Source organism: Frankliniella occidentalis, unplaced genomic scaffold (assembly GCF_000697945.3).
Source record: "Frankliniella occidentalis isolate FOCC.00 unplaced genomic scaffold, Focc_3.1 Scaffold48, whole genome shotgun sequence".
Lineage (NCBI taxonomy): Eukaryota > Metazoa > Arthropoda > Insecta > Thysanoptera > Thripidae > Frankliniella > Frankliniella occidentalis.
The window spans coordinates 1,803,418-1,806,704 of record NW_026267178.1 but is presented as its reverse complement, the minus strand read 5'-3'; positions in this window follow the sequence as shown (position 1 = coordinate 1,806,704).

Genomic DNA, 3,287 nt, shown 5'->3' with positions numbered 1-3,287 from the left:
ATAGGGCCGCGCCGGAGCCGGCCGGCGCCGAGTGCAGCGCAAAGATGGCAGCAGCCTTTCCCGTACTTGTAAACGATTGGAAAATAATTTTAACAAAACAAAACTATTTGGTCTACATTTTGAAGGTCCAAGTCGACCGGAAAAACCGTTCTGTCTTGTCATTCGAGCCGTGCACATGGCACATTAAGCCTTTGTTTCGTATACACATCAGACAAAAGTATTCCGACATAAAATCCCTTCAGATTTGAACTCTGAAGGATTCGTACAGCTTTCCACCCTCTTTTCATAAGTCCCTAACATGTGCTCCATAAACGTCTGAATAAAGGGGGAACGCCCAGACCCGTTGGAGCAAATATGGGTATACTGGCCCAATGCAGGAGTGCAGGCGGGTTTGCCTACCGTCACCGACCACGGCCCCGCGCCCGCAGGCAACGAGCCCGCGCGCCTTCGTGCGGGCTAGGCATTGGCTCCAACGGGGCTGGTGGTGACAACCATGAATGTCTTGTATTTGTATGAACAAAATCAACAAAATACATTGCTTTTAATTTCCAACAGCGACTAAGTCAAAGCTTGGCTCTTAATAATGGAACCGGAAAAAAATCCCACCAACTTTTGACATTTCGTTCTCCGTACTCCGGAGCAGCTTTCTGATTCATTCAAACACGCTGAATGTACGTTCATAAAAATCGGCCAGTACAAGAAAGCTCACTACTAATCGGGTACGGGACGTTGAGCAGGGAACACCCACAGCCAAGGCTCCAAGGGCGTTGAGGGGGGCGTCCCTGATAGGCTGCCGATACGAGTCGATAGCCAATCACGACTGAGACTGTGAAAGGCTCTCGCTCTCTCTCTCTCTCTCTCTCTCTGCCTCTCGCTGGGCCCCCGCCGCGGCGCCGCTCCGGCTGCGCAGAGCCCCCCGAGCCGTGCCGAGCCGCGCACCGTGACGGGGACGGGCGCCTCGATAGCTTTCCAATAACCAATCGCGGAGTGGGAGTGGGGCTCCGGCTCCCCCCCCCCCCTCCACAGCGTGACTCGGTGCGGAGCAGCGCGGAGATCTAGTGAGTGGGAGGAGTGAGAGAGAAAGGCTCCTCAATCAATGTGTGTGCAATACAAATAATGTGACAAGGAGACAAATACATTTACGGTAGGATTTTTATTTGACCTTATTTGACCACATATATAATAGTTGTTATCTTAGAACGCGATCCTTGCGACAAGAAAACCGCGGTTTTCGATGTTTGAATTTATTCCGGTGTGCGATGTGCCCCAACCCCATCTTCAGCCTGGAAGCGCGACCTCGCCTCGACCATAGCGCCGGCAGCCGGCCGAGGAGGGCAGCCTCGGGCAGCCCTAAAGGGCCTATGGGACGTATTGCCCGGCTCAATATTTTTTCTGTGTCAGCGAAGGGCCGGGCGGTGGAAGCGGCAAGGAAGTGAAGGGGAATAATGGGCAAACGGAGAGAGGGGTGTAAGGAGAGGGAGGAAGAGGCAGTGAGAGGGATAGAGAGAGAGAGAAAAAAAAAGAAGAGAAGTGAAGCGATGGGAAACGGAAAGAGAAGAGCTCTGGACCTGGGGAAACAAGGGAAGGTGCGCAGGGCGAAACTCCTACGCCAAGACAAGACTCGCTTTCCCGGTTCTTTTTCTTTTTCTTTTCTTTTTTTTGTCGTCGTATTTTTTCCCTCCTTTCTATCGAACCGCGCCCCTTTCGCCCCCTCCTCTGCCCCCTCCCCCTCTCACCTCGCCCGGGTGCCCCTCGGCCTTGCGGAACCCATCCATCTCGTGAAGTTGCCGAAGTTGTGTACTATATCGTGGGGGCGGCGCGGGGGCGGCGCGGGGGCGGCGCGGGGGCCCTGCTCAGCCGCCGCCCTTAGTCTGTGGTGCGGCCTATCGACCCCTCAACTGCTCGCCCACCCCGCCTCGCCCCACCCCGCTGTGCCGGACCGGCGGCGCGGTAGTACACCTGGGATTTCTCGGTCACGCCGTCCCCGGGGGAATCAAAAGTCTTTCTCCCTTCACAACAACCCGCGGGGCGCGACCTCAAGCCCTCGGCTAGAGCCCTCTCTACCCTCGACGAACCGGGCCGCGTGGAAGTTGCTGCACATCTGGGAGTTTTCATCCCGTCACGGAAAATGTATTTACTTCTGTTTTAAGACGCAGAAGTCTATCATCGGCGCGTTGTGCTGCTGTAGCCCGGGTGTCGGGCACGCAGGACGCAAGGGGGGTGTCCTGCTGAGATCACGAGGTGGCAAGAAGCCCCCTCAAGTACCTCATCGCCTCCAAGCCCCTCGTCCGGTCAGACGTTATAGCCGTAACAAACAGCCGCCGCCCGTATCCCAATCGCAGCCCTCTGCTGCTACATTGACTGTGAAATGGCAAGAAGCAACCGTGTTCCGCCTCGGGGGCGGCCCCTGTACCTGAGGCAGGGGCGTAGGACGACGGGGACGAAGGTGGATGGGGAGGTCGAGGAGTGCGAGGGAGCTCGTCGGGCCGGAGCTCCTCCAACGTGTCTCTCGCACGCAACTCCGTACCCCTTTCTCCGTTTATCTCGCACACAGAGAGGTTGCTTTTCACCCTCTTTGGTCGCCTGACGAATCAGTACCGAGTAACTGTCGACAAGTTTAGGTTGGAAAGAAATAGGATGTTGACCTGGTTATTTTGCCCCCCCCCCTCGTCACGTGGCGTTCAGGCCCCCCGGCTCCGCCACTGGCGGCCCCAGGCCGAGAGTTAGAAGGCTTGCGACCATCTATCTCCGCGGGGCGGGGCGGGGCGGGTGGGGCGGGGCGCGCGGTCGAGCAGCAGAGCAGCAGCAGCACACCTGGAACCCTTTCTTGCCTCCAGCACGCCCCCGCCCCGTCCCGTCCCGCCCTCCGTCCGGCACTCCTGGCCGACCGTCTTGGGGGCGGCGATCTTGGGGGCAGGGGCCACTGCGCGAAGGTAAGGCAGCCCTCGGGGAGAGATGGCCCTGGCGTGGCGTGGCGTGGCGTGGCGTGGCGGGGCGTGGCGGGGCGTGGCGGGGCCCACCAGCGGCGCTCTACCCCGCCGGTCAGCCGGACAAGACAAAGTGTTTACTCGCGAGCGGGGCGGGGCTGGGGCGGGGCAGGAAGCGAGCGGTGTGCTCCGGATAGAGAAACGCTCGCGGTGAGGCTGAGGGACGAGGTTGTGCTTCCAAGGAGTCTCCCGCTCTCCCGCCGCCGGCGTCATCAGGAACCACCACCGCTGCAAGCAGGCCTCAGCCGCCCCCGACCAGCCCCGCCGCCACCGCAACCACAGCTGCCACTGGTCCGGCAC